The following is a 19,101-nucleotide window of genomic DNA, read 5'->3' as shown; positions in this document are numbered from 1 at the left end:
TGAATATCTGGGTAGACTCCCCAGCCAGAAATCTAGGGGAAATGAACATCACTCCTGTCCTGTGCACCTCTCATAGGCAATACCTTCCCCTTCATGCATGCTGAGTTCTTAGTCATTTCAGCTCTGAGGGATTTTACTAGGTAACGTAGTGGGGAACCTCACGCCACTGCCCCTTCTGTAGTGTCTTTCACCACAACACTGTCCCCACACCACGTCTCAGTGCCCTAGAACAGCTTATCAGTGGCTTCAGTGGTAGTGGTCACTGGGAAGAAATAAGGACTCTCAATTGCATCTCTTCAGCTTGGTCTTTAAACACTGATGGGTGAGTCAAATGGCATCCAGCCGAGGGAGCAGTGACTTCGACAAAAAAATTGCTGGTGATGGTGGAGAATCAGCTAAACGTGAGCTCCCAGTGTGACACTCTGGCCAAAACAGCTAATGTGACCCTGGGATGCATAACCAGGAGAGTCTCAAGAAGGAGCAGAGAGGTTATTTTACCTCTGTATTTGGAACTGGTGCGACCGCTGCTGGAATCCTGGGCCCAGTTCTGGTGCCCACAATTCAATAAGGATGTTAATAAACTGGGGACATTTCAGAGGAGAGCCACAAGAGTGATTAAAGGAATAGTAAACATAACTTAGAACGATAGACTTAAGGAACTCTATCTCTTTAGTTTACCGGAAAGAAGACTAAGAAGTGATTGATTACAGTCTGCAAGTATCCACATGGGCAAGAAATATATAACAGTGGACTCTTCAGGCTAGCGGAGACAGGTCTACCATGCTCCAATGGCAGGAAGTGGAAAGGAGACAAACTCAGACTGGAAATTTTTAACAGTGAGAGTAGTTAACCCCTGGGACAATTTACCAATGATCATGATGGCTTCTCTAGCACTGGAAATTTTAAAATCAAGATTGGATAGTTTCTAAAAGCACTTTAGGAATTACTGTGAGGCAATTCTCTGGCCTACATTATACAGATAGCCAGACTAGATGATCACAATGGCCCCTTCTGGTCTTGGAATCTATGAAAATCCTTTAAACAAAGTCCTCAATACCACATAAGAACATTGCCTGTGCCACCTGTGCATGTGGTGCCGGTGCCGCCTGTGATGCCAGCCCCCCTTTGCTTCACTTGGTGGGGGGGGGTGGCTCAGACCCAACACTTAGCAAGTGATCTTTAAGTTATGGTAACCCTTCAAGTTGGACATGTTAAGTACAGTTCTGTTGCCCTTTGGTCACACAATAAGGTTAACAACATTACCCTTGCACTGAAAACTAGAGTGAACGTTAACCCCCAAAACAGCAAAGATTGATCACCTTGACAAAGCTGGTATGTCTATGCAAATAAGGTCTGCTCATGACACCTTTTCCTCTCATTTGTCAATAGATGGCAGGGGAGAGCTTATTCAGACCACTGGCTGATGTGTGTGTGTGTGCGTGTGAGAGAGAGAGTGTGAGTATGTGTGCGTGTGCATGCGCACACATTGCAGGGAGATCAATCCTCTGTTTCTTCAGCAAATGGCTAAATAAATTGCAGCAGACTAGGCCTATATCGTCTCTAAGTGTTGCCTAGAAGCAAGGTCTCTTTGGTGAGGACGGGACAGAGGACAGCTGTCACAGAGAGGAATTGCAGGAGAGGAGTCTTGTCCTTCCTGGCTAAGTGATGTGTGGTAATTGGTAGGAGATAATGTCCACCTGACATGTTCATGATCTGGAGAACATCCCTGCTGTCTAACTCAAAGACTGTGACATACCAGAGCACAATACAGACTAGTGGGAGGTTTTGTCACCCCCGCCTTGCAGTCTTGGGTGCCTTATCCTGCCTTGCTGAGGTAGCTCCCACCTAGGCTGTTCACAAACAGCTGTCCAGCATGCAAGCCACACCCTGAATGTCTCTGTGTAACTGCAGCCTGCCAGCTACATAGCGGCTCTCATCAGCTTTGGTTTTACTGCAGGGTGACCCCAATACCTCCCCAGTCCTGGATCTTCCCCCAGAAATGTATGTCCTGGATTGCCCAGCCCTCTCCTGGACAGTAGCAATATATTAAGTCCATTTTTCCTTTAAGGGAATAATGTACCAGTTCATTACCTTATATAGTTACCCAGACACTTCAATTTAAAGCCACTGGATTAGATAAAACAGTAAAAACAAGTTTATTAACTACAAAGAGAGAGATTTTAAGTAAGTACTAGTCATGAGGCATAAAAGTCAGAAATGATTACAAGAAAAATAAAGAAAACATTTACTAGTATCTACTTAAGAAACTATGTTAGTGGCAAAGCCAACTTTCTCACCACATGTTAGCCAGCAGCTAACTGACCAAACTCAGGTCTGGATCCCTCCCCCAGAGTCCAAGGGCTGCTTCCTTTTGTCTTCTCAGGTGCAGAAAATGAGGTGAACAAGGAGAACGAGAGGGGTGCCTTCGAGTCTTTGTCCTTTCTTTTTATAGTTTCAGATCCCCTCTTGAAGAACGTTTCCAGCTTACAAGCAGGCAACCAAGACTCTATATGGAAGGATTTTCCCTGCTAGTTTACTTTTTTCACCTGTTTGAACTTTTCCCTTCCTGCTTGGTGACTCTATTTACTGCTTAAATGAAAATTAAAGCAAGCACACTTTGTTTAGGATAGACCCATTTACTGACTTCTGCTTGGCCAGGGCTGTGGGGTTTGGGACATGTGTTAAAAACATGAAACAGGGAAATCTTATAACTTCACATACAATGTTGCCACACCTGTTTTATCAGGACAATGCTGACCAGCAAATGATAAGTTTTGAAATGATACCTTCCAAGGTATATCTTGTACAGAAGTTATTACAATAGTATGTAGGAATACACCTCCGCATTCACACCCATCACAATGACCAGCTGTGCTAGGGCCAGGGATCCTATCTATGCTGATGGCCTGCAGGTGGGTTTGTTTAGCCAGGGGAAGCAGGTTTTCTGGACTTTGAATAATTGTTGGAGCTCCTAGGTAGGGGCGCTGTACTTCCAGAAGTGCTGTCTCTCAAATAAAATATAAATCTGAGATGCTAACCTCTTGTGGTCATTAAAAAAACCCACCTGCTATTTTGCAATATCAGGGCTGTTAGCCACTATATTATCATCCAAATTCCAGTGAGGAAAACCGTATTCAACCTTCATCTTGCTAGCAGTTTTGCTAGAGAAATCTATCTTTGCCTTATAGTTGTAATGTTCTGCAGTGGAAGATGAAGTGATTCTGTTGTGAGCATAAACTATTACTATTTACGTTACAATAGCATCCAAAATGTGTGAGGGGCTGTACAAACACACATGAAGGGACAGGTCATGCCCTGAAAGACCTTATGCTCTAAAAAAAACAGTCTATCTGCCGATTGATGGCTCCTTCTGGAAGACAGGTGCTAAAGAAACGTAGCATTTCTAGTACTGTCTGCAAACACTGTGCATTGGAGGTAGGGTTGTATTTGGGGTCTGCTGTTGGCAAACATCATAACTCTTGCCCCTCTCTCCGTCCCTCAAGGCTGGTCCAAAGGCCTTACCAGACACCACACAGTGGAGAAGAGGGAGCAGAGGACAGAAAGGATAAGTGAGATGTGACCTTATGACCCCGGGCTCAGACTAACCCATCCAGCCACGTGACAGACAATCAATGGGCCTAATTAATTAACTTCTAATGAGTTAATCTGAGCATTGAGGCACCTCCTGGTGAAAGCAGCCCCTGGCCATCCCACAAGCACAGGGAGGAATCGATTCCCTGCCAGCCCCATTTGTCACAGGGAGACAGAATTTCCCTGAGCAGTGGCACTGGATGGGTGGAATGTCACCATGTCACTGAGTGGGGGCTCACCCGCCTGGGATTGGAACACGTCTCTAGTTCTCCCTGCCCAGAGCAGCAGCAGGGTCACAGCCCGGCCATCAGGAGACTGCAGGTGTTATGTGAGGGAGAGAAGTTGCTGGAGTGTTTTCAACAGGGAGTGAGCTGAGTGGCTGGATTCTCCTCTCCTCACATGAGGTGAATCTGGGGCAGCTCCAGAGAAGCCTGTGGAGTGTACCAGGGCGAGTAAGAGGCTCAGTGTGCTCCTGTCCTCCTAGGATACATCCCATCTGCCATGCTGCAGGTCTCATGGCCCTAGAAATACCTTCTGCGGGGTGCTCATGTTACCCTGCTCTGGGAACTGCCACATGCCCCTCTCTGCACTGCTGTCTGGAAAGCCCCAAATGCTGCACAGCTGAGCTCTGGGATCTGAAACCCCAGGAGGGAGGCTCCAAGAAGACTTCCTGGCCTGTTGGAGCCAAACCCCATGGTTCAATTTGGTTTGAAGATCCAAAAGCTGCTTCTAGCTGTTCATGATCCATTCAGATGCTTTTGCATTCAGCTGACAATCCATCAGGTAGGCAACATTCAGAGGAAATGCCCTGACAGGGAATTTCCACGTCTTCTTTGGTGCACCAGGCAGGCAGGACACGCAGGGTGCAGGGAAGCTCCCCCTCTCCAGACCCTGGTAACAGATTTGCCATCCTGTGCAGAGTGTGCCAGGTTACCCAGGCCTGCCAGGAGTCCCTGCCTGTCCTCCGGACCTCCCACTTGCAGTGGTTCCTCTTCCATGAGCACAGCTGCATGTAGTTCAGTGTCAGTGCATGGCTGGTGTGTGCAGCATGTTCATGTCTGACAGGTTATACACTCAGATCATTACATCCCCATTCAGCTTTACTGATAAGAACTGGGCATCATAGGCCCTGGAGTCAGGGCTCTTAGAAATTTCTAATGCCTTTAATATCATTCAACTGTCTCTTGCCCAAGCCTAAAATGGCCATTTTGATGAAGGATGGTCTGGAGCCCGAGGGGCACCATTCATCTTCAGCTCTCACAATCTAAATGAGCCAATTTCATGGGCCAATTTCATCAGTACCCGCTTCTCCAGACTTGGAGCCCAGCTCCCTGGACCCTGGCTTCAGCTACGCCATGGCTGGAGGAAACAGACTCCTCACTGAACTTGGAAGTCGGATCCTTTGTGTCCTGACCTGAGCATGCCCAGTAGCCCCGATGTGGTGCCTGCCCACTGCGGTGCCCCCCACAGCCTGAGCATTGTAAGAGCCACTGGCCTACACAGAGCTGGGTCCCACCTGTACCAATGGCTCATCTGGACCCCTTGGGGCTTCCCTCTACAGGCCAAAACATCTCTGACCCTTTCCTGCACTTCTACATCAGCCAGGTCCGGGAGCACCTGCAGGAAGGTCACCAATTTCCTCCCCCAAGTACTGGCATCAGTAGTGTACAGGCAGAGGCATATCCTCAGGACTTCCCTACAGAGGAATCTCCTCAGCAACCTTTAGCCTCTTCTTCTTCATCGCTTGATGAGGCACTACTAGCTGAATCTACTCTTCCCCTCCTGATGATTTTAGAGCCCATCAAGACTTGCTGAGGAGGGTGGCTGCCTCTCTAGGTGTCCAGCCAGAAGAGATACAAGAAAGGTAACACAGGATTGCGGACATTTTACCCTCCCAGGACCCTCTAGGGTAGCTCTCCCTATTAAGAAGACTCTCCTGGAGCCTGTCATGTCTTTACAACAGACCCCTTCTTCTCTGCCTTCTACTGCCAAATGGATGGAGAAGAGATATCATGGCCCTTCACAGAGATTTGAACACTTTGACAACCACCTTCCTCCAGGCTCCCTGGTGGTCACAGCCACCAATGAAAAGGAGAGGCAAGGACAAGGAAACAAAAAACCTAGATCTGTTTGTCAGGAAACTTTATTCCACTGGGGGTTTACAACTCAGGGTCATGATCCAGCAAGTTCTGCTGGGTCAATATGATTTCAGCCTATGGGATAATATCCTGAAGTTCAAAGAGAGGCAAATGATGAGGCAAAGCAGGAATTCTCTTCTTTGGTTGAGGAAGGCAAATGAGTTGCCAGAACAGCATAGCAGGTGGGCCTGGATGTGGCAGATTCCAGGGTTTGAGCTGTGGCTTCCACCATCATGATGCGCCTTTTCACCTTGGCTGCCAACGTCGGCCCTCCTCCTGGAGGCTGAACAAACAATTCAAGACCTCCCATTTGAAGGCCCCTCACTGTTCTCCAGTAAAACTGATGAGAGGCTTCACAGCCTGAAGGATTCAAGGGTGATCTTTAAGTTTCTGGGGATCTATGCACCGGCAACAAAAAGAAAGCAGTTCTAGCCACAATGTTCCCAGTGCTTTCAGCTCTTCTTGCAACACTCCCAGGACCTGGCCAAAAAGAGGGGCAGGGGTTACAAGAGGCGTCCTCCTCCTCCACCCTCCTCTGCAGCTGCTAGCTCTTCTAGGCCACCTGGGTCATCTAAGCAACGCTTTGACCTGTTGGTCATGAACAGTATGGCACTCTCCACAGTATCATCTTTCCTGACCCCTGGTTTTGCCAACCGCCTGTCCCACATCCGAAGTGCTTGGACCCACATCATCACAGACCAGTGGGTCTTGAGCATGGTGGAACTGGGATACACCCTTCCTTTTGTTTCTACCCTCCTTCCAATCACCTTCCCCACCCCTCTGCAGTGACTACTCTCACAAGAGGGTGCTGCTTCAGGAAGTCCAGTCTCTGTTCCTCATGAGGCGATAGAGGAAGTTCCCATGTTGTTCAGAGAGAAGGGATTTTATTCCCGTTAGTTCCTAATCCCAACTACCCCTCAGAAATCTACAGGGTCGGCGAGCTTTGGTGTACTCACTGGCCTGTCAACATATAGACATGGTGGTTCCAGTACCCATTTGGCTCTTATCCTCCCCGATTGCCTATGTCTCAAGCCTCACAGCAGCCCTGAGAGCACTGGGGAATTGTTGATCCCCCAAGCAGAATAAAACTGTGAAGCAACACACGTTTTTCGCTAGAGACCAATGGTAGAAACCTGAAGGGAGGTAGATCCTGATATTACAGCCTTACACACACTGCCAGTTATATGCAATTTTGGGAACTTAACAGACTTCCTAATTTGGGACAAGACAGTCTGCGGCACGTGGGATCATCACCTGCAGGAGCGATGGCTCAGGGAAGATGAGCTCACATTAAATGCTGCTTAGACATGAAGTGTGCAGAAGCCTCAAAAGAAAGGATGGGAGATGAAGGTGGCACAACAATCCTTGAAGCACCTGCAGTAAGTCAAGAGCAAAGGGGATCTGGTGGCCATTGTTTCACACCCACAGCAAGATGCATTTACTGTGGGAGACAGCAGCAGCGGGTAAAGAAGTGCTCTGCTCCAGGGCAGCATTGCCAGGAATGTGGCAAATTGGACCATTTTAGCAGTGTGCACTAGAGCAGGGGAAGGTCTTACAGAGATTCAGTCAGACTTGTAGAAGAGGGTGAGAGCACTTCAGACAGTGGTTATGACATCAGAACTCTCTCCTCCAACCTGAGAGCATATCAGGTTCAGGCCGTCAGGACAAGAAAGCAACATGGGACAATACCAACCTCCATGCATGCAGCAATAGTAATAGGGCAACACCTTGTGCACTTTCAGCTGGATAGTGGGACTTCCTGCTATGTGATTCCTGGGGGTGAATGGAACTCCAACACACCCATAACAAAGAGCAGGCACAATCACATTATAATATGCAATGAGACCATAATGCAGCCTGTAGGAAATGGGACCTGAAAAATAAAAGGTGGCACCAAGTGAAGTTTGTGGTTGTGGATGGGTAAGCAACATAAGAACGGCCATACTAGGTCAGAGCAAAGGTCCATCTAGCCCTGTATCCTGACTGCCGATAGTGGCCAATGCCAGGTGCCCCAGAGGGAATTAACAGAACAGGGAATCATCAAACGATCCATCCACTCCCAGCCTCTAGCAAACAGAAGCTAAGGACACCATCCCTAAACACTGACCCCTTTTGGGAAATACAATCACACAAGGGGAATGCAGCCAAAGAAGCCATGGGTCTGATCAGAAAACAGCATCAGTGAACGTTTGACAGGTTGAAACAAATCATAATGAATGCCCCTTTCCTGAAGTACAACCAGCCAGGAGAGCCACTGATACTCCAGAGTGATGCGAGAACTGACTGGGTGTCGCTCTAGAACAGGAGCAGGCAGTCGCTTATGCTGGCAGAGCCCTGGCAGAAACTGAACAAGGTACGCCCAAGTCGAAACAGAGCTTCTGGCTGCAGTATTTGGAATGGAGCGATTCCATCTGTACACTATGGCCACCCAGTAATTGTGCAAACAGACCACAAACCCATAGAGACAATCATGGCAAAAGCTTCTTTGTGGTGCTCCAAAGGGATTGCTGTCTTAGCTGGCCTCAAGAGTGCATTTACTGGCTGGGAATGAATACATCACTCCGCTCCTTTACAGAAGGATGTGACACCCACCAGTCGTGGGACAACTGCCAACAGAAAGAAACTCTGTTACAATATAAGCTGCCCATTCGACCGTGGAAAAGGTTGGAGAAGACTTATTTACCTTCAAGGAAAAGCAGTACTTGATCACAATGGACTGCTATTCAAAATTTTTGGATGTCCATGCCCTACCTGATACAAGAAGCAAGTCAGCATCTGGCAAACTGAAGGCTGACTTTGAGAAACATGGAACTGTGGATGCTGTATTCACTGACAACAGACCCATAAGAATGGTCCATCTAGTCCAGTATCCTGTCTTCTGACAGTGGCCAGTGTCAGATACTTCAGAGGGAGCGAACAGAATAGGACAATTTATTGAGTGATCCATCCCCTGTTGTCCAGTCCCAGCATTAGGCAGTCAGAGGGTTAGGGATACCCTCTTGGCTTATAGCTATTGATGGACCTATACTCCACAAACTTATCTAATTCTTTTTTTACCCAATTTTACATTTCCCCTTCACAGAATACCCTGACTATGAGTTCCCACAAATTGACTGTGCGTTCTGCGAAGAAGTACTTTCTTATATCTGTTTTAAATCTGCTGCTTATTCATTTCATTGGGTGAGCCCTGTTTGTTTGTTATGTGAAGTGGTAAATAACACTTCCTTATTCACTTTCTCCATGCCAGTCGTGATTTTATAGACCTCCATCATATTCTCCCTCAGTCGTCTCTTTTCTAAGATGAAAAATCCCAGTCTTTTTATTCTCCCTCATATGGAAGCTGTTCCACACCCCAGTCATTTTTGATGCTCTTCTCTATACTTTTCCCAATTCTAATATATCTTTTTTTGACATGGAGCAAGCAGAATTTGAGGTATGGGCATACGATGGCTTTCTAGAGTAGCATTTGTGATGTTTTCTCTGATTATCTATCCCTTCCTTAATGGTGACCCCAATTTCCACTGGAGAATTTCAAGGAATTTGCATGCAGATGGGAGTTTGACCACCAGACCTCATCCCCAACACACCCACAGAGTACTGGTAAGGTGGAATCACCTGTGAAGACAGCTAAGACACAGTTACACAAGGCTGTTTCTAGTAGTTCAGACCCCTTGTTAGCATTTTTGGCACACAGGAATGTCCCATCATAGAGAGAATCCTCCAGTACAGGCACTGATGGCAGGAAGGACCAAAGCCCTGCTACTGATGAGGAGAGACCTGTGACTATGTAACCAGCTGACTCTGCAGTACAGACAAGCCTCCAACTCAGTAATGTGTTAGGAACATCTGGCCAAACAGACACGGGCTGAGGGTTTGGGTGTCAATTCTTTGTTTGTAATGTTTATATTAAAATGTTTGTAAACTAGGGAAGGTGTATCATGATCAATGGAACTGGAGTCAGTGAGCCCCTGTTCCTGGGAGGGACTGTTATTTATGGGACCCCAGGACAGCAGAATATGTGAAAAATTGGGCTTGAAGAAACACAGACATATGGACATAGCAGTGCACAGGGTTTAACAAATTTCTGTTTGTTCAGCTTAACCTGCATCCAGCTCCTCTCTTTGCTAATAAAACAGTGGAGAGGATTTTGGTTGGTTCTGCTTGCCATGAATGCCCTGTTCTCCAAGGTAATAGAATTGAAATGCAATCCCCAGCAGGAATGCTGTATGGATGGAAGGAGCTTGCCCCAGCCACTTCTAATCAAATACACTATTGTTTGCAGCAGGAAGGCGGTGAGGGGGCATCCAAACCTGGGGGTAAAGGAGAAGGTACAAAATGCTCTGAACATTGTGTGTGAAATCAGGAAAGGGGCTTGGAGCATCCCCTGCTTGGCCTGTGCAGTGAGCTGCAGAACACTCTGCTGTCACACAATGTGCTGTGTAGGTCTGGTTGTAAAATGCATTTTTTTCTGCAAGAATATTTTGTTCTCACTGAAAAATTGAAAACCGAACTATTTTGATTCTGAAATGCTGCCATGGTGCTTCATGCTATCATTCTCCTCTATACGCCAGTCTTCCTGGTTGGACTGTATCTCCCATGATGCATCACAGCCTCTCCTCATAGTGAGGGAAAGCAGCTGCATCATGGGAGTCCCTTCTGTGGTGCCTCATAGAAGATATAGTATGACTGAGGAGCCTGTTTCTTAGAGGAGAATGGGGACATGAGGTAACTGAACTACAATTCCCATGATGCTTTATGGCAAGCTATCCAAATCTAAATATTATTGGTTTTTAGGCATTTGGTTTCTTTGATGAAAAATAGAAAGTTTCCACAGAGAGCAGAGACTTTCTGAAAAAAGAATTGTTGAGCTGCAAACCCAATTTCTGTTTAAAAACAGTTTTCATGAAAACTTTTCAACCAGCCTGAATGTAGTAGTTTGCAGGAGGAGGTTGCTCAAACTCCAGGGAACTATATTTTAATTTTGTAAGCACTCTAGGAATTATTTGGGGGATGTTCTCTGTCTGTGTGACACAGGAGGTCAGACTAGATGATCATGGCAGTTCCTTCTGGCCTTGGAACCTACGAATAAGTGTGACATTTCAAAATGCGAATGCTGACACTCATCTTTCCCGGGGCGGCATTCTTGAAGCTGAATAAGCAACCAACCTCTCTGTCCTGGGCAGCTACACTCCCACCGCACACAATGTTAAAGTGCTTGCTCAGCACGGCAGAAGCAGCAATAGTGGACGTTTATTCAAAGAGGCCTCATGTCTGGAGCTTCTAGCCAGCCAGTCCAATGTACCTAAAACCACAGCTTGATAAGAAAGACATCCCGGCTGGGAAAATTGTTTTCTGAGCAGTCTAGAGACCAATAGTGTCATCAACATACAATAAACAAACCAGCCTCCAAACCACTAAGGAAACCAAGAAGTCATGAGCTTTGCTCAGAGAGACCAGCCCCAGTGACAGGAGCATGAGAATCTTAGCCTGGAGTTAACATAGAACCTTTCAGGCTCCACCTGACTCAGTACTAACCACAGCGCACTGACCCTGATCTAGCAAAACAATTTAGCATGCGCGTAGTTGCCCTGAGCATGTCAAGTGAGGTCCTCCTGGTACCACGGAATCAGAGCACAATACAGGCTTGTCTGCAGGGAGGAAATTTGTGCCCATTTACTACATTGCTTTGGTGAACCAGCACAAGCACCTAATGCAGACCTGCTGCACTGATGGGAAGTGGGGCATGAGCCAGTGCAAATCACCTCAATGTGGTAACATCTTCATTTCATCTATGCTGGGGTAAACCTCACCTTGCAGTGGTGCAGCGTCTGGGGGGAAACCCAACAGGTGCGGAGGACCACACGGTTCAGACCCAGACATTCCTTGGGGGAGGATGTATTAAAGGAGATACTCTATCTCCTAATAAAGAGGAGAGGATAGATGTTGATAAAGTACTGGTAAAATCTGAAGCAAAACGGTCAAACAAAAAAAGAACCCCGTTCAATTACATCAGAGGAAGGCAAATAACTAAATATTGACACTTTCTGTAATTTATCTATACATGCTAGTAGTCGAAATACTAAGATGGGTGAGCTTGAGTGCCTGGTGTTAAATGAGGATATTGATATAACAGGCATCACAGAAACTTGGTGGAACAATGATCATCAGCGGGAAACAATAATACCATGATACAAACTATACAGGAATTATAGAGGTCACACTGGTGTGGGAATGGAACGATATGTGAAAGAAAGCATAGAGTCTGGTACAGTAAACATCTTCAATGGATCAAACTGTACCATAGAATCTCTATGAAGAGAAATTCCAGGCTTTAATAATAAGAATGTAGCAGTAGGAATATACTACATACCACCTGACAAGGTATTGTAGAATGGGAAGGTTAGAAAGGCTACAGAAACAGAAACCCCAATAATAATGGGGGATTTCAATGATTCCCAGGTTGACTGGGTACATGCCACCTCAGGATAGGATAAAATTTCTAGACACCATTAATGGCTGCTTTTTGGAACAGCTTATCCTGGAACCCACAAGGGGAAAGGCAATTCTTGATTTAGTCCAAAGTAGAGCACAGGATCTGGTCCAAGAGGTGAATATAGCTGAACTGCTCGGTTATAATGACCATAATATAATTAAATTTAACATCCGTAGGTCAGGGAGGGAATACCAAAGAACCCACCAGAGTACCATTTAACTTCAGAAAGGGGAACTACCCAAAAATGAGGAAGCCAGTTAAATGGAAATTAAAAGGAACAGTCACAAGGTTGAAATGCCTTCAAGCTACATTTAAACTAATTAAAAACGCCACAATAGAGGCTGAAACTAAATGTATATCCCAAATAAATAAATTTTAAAAAAATTAAGAGGCCCAGTAAAATGCCACCATGGCTAAACAGCAGAGTAAAAGAGGTGATTAGAGGCAAAAAAGCATCCTTTAAGAACTGGAAGTCAAATCCTGCTGTGGAAAATAGAAACACACATAAACTCTAGCAAGTGAAGTGTAAAAGTATAATTAGGCAGCCCAAAATAGAATTTGAAGAGCAACTAGCAAAAGACTCACAAACTAACAGCAAAATTTTGTTATTTACATGAGAAGCACGAAGGCTGCTGAACAATCAGTGGACCCACTAGCTGACAAAGGTGCTCAAGGAGCAGTCAAGGAAGATAAGGCTATTGTGGAGAAGCTAAATGAATTTTTTTTGCATCAGTCTTCACTGCAGAAGATGTGAGGGAGATTCCCATATCAGAGCCATTCTTTTTAGGTAAAAAATCTGAGGAACTGTCCCAGATTGAGGTGTCAGTAGAGGAGATTTTTGAAACAAATTGATAAATTAAACAGTAATAAATCACCAGGACCAGGTGGTATTCACTTAAGAATTGTAAAGGTACTCAAATATGAAATTGCAGAACTACTAATTGTGGTATGTAGCCCAGTGGTTCTCAAAACCGGTCCGCCGCTTGTTCAGGGAAAGCTCCTGGCGGGCTGGGCCGGTTTGTTTACCTGCCGCATCCGCATGCAAACACATACACAACCATGCACACACACATACATGCACACTGAGTAATAGTGAATCAGTAAGGAGGCAGAGGTTCTCAATCAGGGGTGTGTTTACCCCAGGGGGTACGCAGAGGTCTTCCTGGGGGTACATCAACTCATTTTGATATTTGTCTAGTTTTACAACAGGCTACAGAAAAAGCCCGAGCGAAGTCGGTACAAACTAAAATTTCCTACAGACTCATTTATACTGCTCTATATACTATATTATACAGTAATGTAACATGCGTAAACGCACTGTATTAGACATGTATTTAATGTCATTTACTAATGCATGCATGCGCATTATTGAGGTTGAAGTTGTCATGGTGTGTATGCAGTTGTGATGTAAAAAATGGATAGATGTTTAAAATGCGGAGCTGGAAGCAGTGGTAGTGGCGACGGCAAAAATGATAAGAAATTGAAAATGACTGAAAAAAAAACCCCATCAGTTCTGCAAGAAATATTGCTTTTGAATTCTCATCTACAAAGAGCGATCCACCTCAAGCTTTGTCTTTTCTTTACAGAGAAACTCTATCAAATAACAGCATGAAGCCAGCGCATTTGCAACGACATTGGAAGGCAAAACACCCTGTGCATGTGGGGTAGCCAGGAGAATGTTTTCAGAGTTCCGGAATTGCCAGCTTTAAATGAAAACAAGCTTTGGTAAGCACTATACCATCTGCAGGTAGTGTAAGTATCTTTTCAGTGAGGTGAAACTTGGGGTACACCAGACAAATCCAACTCCTGAAAAGGGTCCAGTAGTCTGGAAAGGTTGAGAGCCACTGGTACAGATGTCAAGTATCAGAGCAGGAGCCGTGTTAGTCTGGATCTATAAAAAACAACAAAGAGTCCTGTGGCACCTTACAGACTAACAGACGTACTGTGGGTATTCACCCACGAAAGCTTATGCTCCAATACCTCTGTTAGTCTATAATACAATGCTTCCTTTGATCACAGGCCTTTATAGCTCTGTTCATCAGCAACACTAGCCATCATGACACTTTGAGACAAAGTCTTCATCAGTGAAACCACGTGGAAGCGTGCACAGATGCATGCACCACAAAACCTGACATGATTGGATAGCTGCATAGAGTGGTGCCACGGAATGGCGTTAGGGGCTAGCAAGCAGGGCGATTGCTTGGGGTCCCAGCAGCAGGGCTTGGGATTTGGCTCCTTCTTCCCCCCAAAACTTTTCAGTGTTACCTGGAAAATACAGGACAAATGACGTCCTGACATTATGTTGATTGGGATGTGGGACAAAGCCCCTAATATTGGGCTGATCCCACTATTATCAGGATGTCTGAACCTAGATGTAGTCAATTCAGCTAAGTGAAATTGTTCCCATCTGCTCTGCATGTTACAGATTGACATCTCTGTGGCCAGATCCTCCCATGATGCATGTGTACAGTGCATGTGCTGGAACAAAGCCCTGAATACAGAGCCCATGGGACATCCTGGGGATCCACATTTAGTGTCTCTCAGTGCCCTCCAGAACAAGGCAGCTCCGTCTGCGAGGCTAAAGGTGTTTTTTCTAACTGCTAAGGCCTCAATTACAGCTTGGGCTCTGGTTTATGTCTTATGTTCCTAAAGCTCATATTTCAGGGTTTCGTCTCTCCCCCGCCCCAATGTATTCTGGGAGCATTTTTTATCTCCTTCCTCTGAAGCATCAAAGATGGCCACAGCTGGAGATGGGACACTGAGTGGGGAGGGCCAGGGCTCTGAGGTGGTGCTGAGCATGCTCTCTCTCAGGTGCTTGGCTGGCTCATGTGCTCAGGGTCTAACTGCTCGCTATCTATGGGGTTGGGCATGATTCCCCGCCCCCCGGTAATATTGGCGGTGACCTTGATGGGAGGTTGGGGGTGGTTGCCTTCCTCTGCAGTGTAGAGTGCAGGTCATTTGCCAGGATTATCTTGATATCTTTCATTTAACCATCTCTTTGTCACTGCAGGGCCTCAGGCACTGGTGCACCTTGGTCCCGCCTGTGGTGCACAATGGGCTTGAGGGCTGTAATACTTTGGTCACATTTCGGTTGTAGGGTTTAGTGTGCGGGTGCTGGATGGTGTTGGTGACCCGTGCTATACCGGAGGTCGGACTGGATGATCAGATGGTCCCTCCTGGCCTAAAATTGTGACTAACAAAAGAAAGTTGTGTTCATTCTGCTTCTGGCATCATCACCGGCATCATGATGTCACTACTGTACCGCACCAAACTTCCGTAGGCAGAGCATAGCTGGCGTTGGTGCGGCTGAGTTAAGAGGAACAGCCTTTACTTATGGGCTGAGCAGAGCTCCTTCTCAATGAGCCAAATCCTGCCTGTGGCAATAAATGCAGCAGATTTGGCTCAGAGGCTTGCTGAGGCAGGAATGACGGGGCAGAGATGCCACTTGGATGCACACACATCATGGCTATGGCTTTGATCACACTTCACGTTTGTTCCCCACTCTTGCCACATGGCGTCTGTCATCTTGGATTTATAGTGTGAGCCGTGAAGGCCTGGGGCCATGGTTTGTGTTAGTTATGTGGTGCTGCTGCTGCCCCTTAGAGTCCATTGTAAGCACTAGCAGCAGAGCATCCATCTGTACAGCGCGAGCCGACCTCCCCAACACCTTCAGTTACCTCCCTATACGCAGCGTGCACAGAATGGCAGGGACTTGGCAAATCCCCCATGACTCTGTGCAGGATGCAGAGAGAGAGGGGGGATGCAACGCTGTTGCTTTCCAGGGAGCTGGACTGCCCCCCCCGCCTCGATACCATGGTGATGGGCATCACGGCTAGAGAGAGCAGTCACATGGAGCTTTCTGCAGGTAGTCGCATTGTGCGGTCTGCACCATGTGGTATTACTAACCCATAAATCTGCAGCACACACCTTATTGCGACTCCTTGTCAGCGAGGAGACGGGCAGTTGATTCGTCAGTCCATCTGTCACCGTAACTATTCCCAAAGAAAAAGCTTTGTTAAGCTAGAGTTAAGGCTGTAAATATATAAGCCCTACACAACAGGCCTGTGATTAGAACCCTGTAGCTCAAGAATCGCACACAGCTCCTGGCAGGGAATTCAGGATAAAGGTTACCCAGCCAGCTTTGCTGCACAGTGGTGCGGCCAGTGGGTCAGGCATGAATCTAGAGCCGTGGTTACATGGGTTCAGTTCTCTGCACTTCCACGGCTGCCCTGGGGGACTTTGGGAAGTCACTTTGCTCTGGGTTTTCAGGGGTAGTCAGCTCCCGAAAGCTGCCAAGAGACCACTAGTGGTATTACGACAGCATCCAAGCATTTACTTCAAACAGGCTAACGCACCTAGGTTCTGTCTTTTGTCCCACTGGGTGCCCATCTGAATCTTTAGGTGCCTACCACCCTTTGTAAATCTGCCCCTCAGTTCCCATCTGTACAGTGGGGATAACAGTGTATCCTATCTCCTACAGGGTGGGGAGAATACATTAAAGATGGTGAGGTGCTCAGATACAACGGTAAGGGGGACTGTGGTGGGGCAACGACTCACTGGCGCAGCGCCTCCTGCTGGCCGTCTCGGGAATTAGCTCTTTCCAGCCTGAAGCGCCCTCTGCAGGACGATATCTCACCTGCTGCTGGCCCCGGTGTCCCTCCCGGACCCTGGTGCCCTTTTACGCTGGGGTTCTGCCCCCAGCAGTAACCCACAATCTGGGTCTCCCGAGCCAGGGGAACCCCCAACTCTCTATCCCTGCCTTGCCTCAGTGGCTACTGCCAGTCACTATCTAGCCTCGATCACTGGGGCAGACAGCAATCCTAAACCACTCATCATCGGCAAGGAGGGTTAGGACCTCCTGCCTTTGCCTATCTCTGGGCTGCCCCTCTGCAGCCCCAGTACCTATTTGGCCTTTTAGCAAGGCCTGCAGCCTGAGGTTTGACTAGGGTGGAGCTCCCCGGCTCCCTCTGCCCTTCCCCAGCACTGCTTCACTTCAGGTAGCCTGCTCAGCTCCCAGGCAGCCAGGTCCTTCCCTCTCCAGAGCTAGAGAGAGATTCTTTTGCTTCTGGCCCACTGCCCTCTTATAAGGGGCAGCTGGGCTCTGATTGAGCTGGCCACAGCTGTGGTCACCTACTCACTCAGCTTTCCCCAGCTGTTCTTAACCCCTTTTACCCCACCATAGCCCTCTCCAGGACTGCTTTTAACCCCTTCAGGGCAGGAGTGGGGCAGCCGCCCCACAGCAGGGACATAAAAGTAGCCCAATGGCCTCTGTACTGTGATTTATCCACCTACAGGAGACCTGGGTTGCATTTCAATGGCTTTTCAAATTGTTTGCATCATTAGCAAGGGGGATATGAACACTGTTTGCAAGTGTCAGCTCCACCCTGTGTTGGGCATGGATTGGACAAGGTCCCCGGCTGGGCAGTGTGGGAGGGAGAGGAAATTGGCTGAGCCTGGTTGCAGAAACAGCAGAGTCCTGTGTCACCTTATAGACATGCATCCGACGAAGTGGGTATTCACTCATGAGAGCTCATGCTCCAAAACGTCTGTTAGTCTATAAGGTGCCACAGGATTCTTTGCTGCTTTTACAGATCCAGACTAACATGGCTACCCCTCTGATACCTGGTTGCAGAAAGAAAGCAAAGTTTATAACGAGGCAAAACAAAACCCGCCAACAGGAAAACAGCAGGGTAGCATGGATTGGAGAAACACGAGCAAGAGCCATTGTCAGGAGAGGTACCATCTGTGGATCCCGCTTGCCCTAGGAGTGAAGTGCTACCCCAGCAATAAGTGCGGCTGACACTTTCTGTGACACTTCCCTTGGTACCCAAGGTTGGGAGGCACCTCGCTCTTATCATCTGCCCTTAGCGTGAGCAGGCCTTGGCTCCACTGGCCATGGCCTCAGCCTATGCAGGCCTCACTCTCTCTACAGGCAAACCCAACCCCCAGCCTGAGCAGTGCTAAGAAGGCTACTGCATGGCCGAGTGGCCACGCAGCTTACAGAGAACTTAGCTCTTGGTTACCTGTCTTAACTCCAAGGCTTGGAGAACATCATTTCCAGTGTAAACTCCTTACATGTCATCCATACTTACATTTGGAAATGACTATGACAACCAGTGAGCTAATGGTGCTTGATAAAAATGTTACATACCACCCTTTGGTTAACTTAATATGCAAATATCTGACCCAGGAGATCCCTGAGAACCCCTATGCGCCTCCTGTGCCCTCTACCTGTTGGCACCACCAGGTCCCTGGGTCACCCTTTCCCACAAGTTTCCTGAAGGATGGCACTAGCTTGCTTTGGAAGGAGAACCCCTACTGGGTTGTTGCCATCAGCTTATGCTGGAGCTGCTCACAAAAGTCCCATAGAAACAGTTTTTCAACAGAAAATTGGGTTGTGGATGGAATAACAATATTTGTAGCAGTGTCTGTGTGTTCCTCAAAAACTTAGGATTGTTACCAAAGAACGAATGTTTTCAGCCTAAAACTTGGTGGAAGGTCACCCCACCACCTAGCAGAGAACAGGTGCTGATTCAGGCTTAATCCCCACAATGCAGTGGATGCAGGTCAGTGGAGGAGCCAGTCTATTGTCGCAGTTCTTTGCAGTCTCAAGACACCACTAACCCCCACTGCTCCTGGGTGCCTGATGTTAAGTATGTTGCTGAAGAATGTTGTCCAGTCTGCCAGGTTGTTACGGCTGCTGCGTGCTTCTGTTCTTGGAGCTCCAGTGTTATTAGCACCAGCAGATAGCAGAGCTTGCTAATTCAGCAGACCTCAATGTGATTTATAAAGAGAGACTGCAGGAACGATTCGGTGACAAAGGCACTCAGCCAGGTTTATTGTTCTCAAGGCACAATATTAGCATCCCACAGGAGCTAC

General features: G+C 47.2%; 1 long non-coding RNA gene across 4 annotated transcripts in view; it reads left to right on the top strand.

The window, feature by feature from the left end:
• LOC127034717 (uncharacterized) overlaps positions 1-19,101 on the top strand; it is a 163,182-nt gene that overhangs the window by 47,621 nt on the left and 96,460 nt on the right. For 3 of the 4 annotated variants that reach the window (XR_007769464.1, XR_007769463.1, XR_007769462.1), the window contains exon 2: positions 13,809-13,947. This is a non-coding gene — a long non-coding RNA (uncharacterized LOC127034717). Of the gene's footprint in view, positions 1-13,808; positions 13,975-16,702; positions 16,748-19,101 lie in introns of all 4 variants that reach the window. The other variant, XR_007769465.1, reaches the window with a different exon arrangement.

This window comes from Gopherus flavomarginatus, chromosome 15, assembly GCF_025201925.1.
Source record: "Gopherus flavomarginatus isolate rGopFla2 chromosome 15, rGopFla2.mat.asm, whole genome shotgun sequence".
NCBI classification, from domain to species: Eukaryota; Metazoa; Chordata; order Testudines; family Testudinidae; genus Gopherus; species Gopherus flavomarginatus.
This window is presented reverse-complemented; position numbering and strand designations above follow the sequence as displayed.